Source organism: Acyrthosiphon pisum, chromosome X, assembly GCF_005508785.2.
Source record: "Acyrthosiphon pisum isolate AL4f chromosome X, pea_aphid_22Mar2018_4r6ur, whole genome shotgun sequence".
NCBI classification, from domain to species: domain Eukaryota; kingdom Metazoa; phylum Arthropoda; class Insecta; order Hemiptera; family Aphididae; genus Acyrthosiphon; species Acyrthosiphon pisum.
Window position 1 is genome coordinate 42723277 of NC_042493.1, and position 559 is coordinate 42723835.

Below are 559 nucleotides of genomic sequence, written 5' to 3' on the forward strand. Positions count from 1 at the left end.
ACTGTAGCATTAGCATAAATTTTAATTAAACTGATTTTTATACTTAAGAGGCCGTCGTGGTAATAGTGAAATTTATGCAACGCTCAAGAGATGGCGTTGTGCGCCGTCTCGCCGCCGTAGCGGCAGGCCGAGACCACGCCCATCGTCTACGCGACAGCGTCCGCGCGTCGTGATCGCGGGAGAGGTACATTATTATTTCACGAACGGTCGTTTTGAACGTTTCGCGTCATATGTCAATGCAGTTGACCATTACGTACTTGCGTGCGTAAATTACTTATATTTTCTCATGTACCTACTGGCACGCGGCGCGCTTGCTTCTAATCCACAATTCGCAATCTATTTTATATTTATTAATTAAAGCTTATGTAATAGTCTTATTTGATGAAATATTTTGACTAATAAACAACATAACTCGATTTTACATTAATTATAACCTAATTACTTTTTGATATAGGTACATATGTAAAATAATAAATTCATTACGATTTACGATGAAATAGATTTTTTATTAAATTTATTACATCGTTTAAGTAATAACTTATAGGTAACCTGAAATACT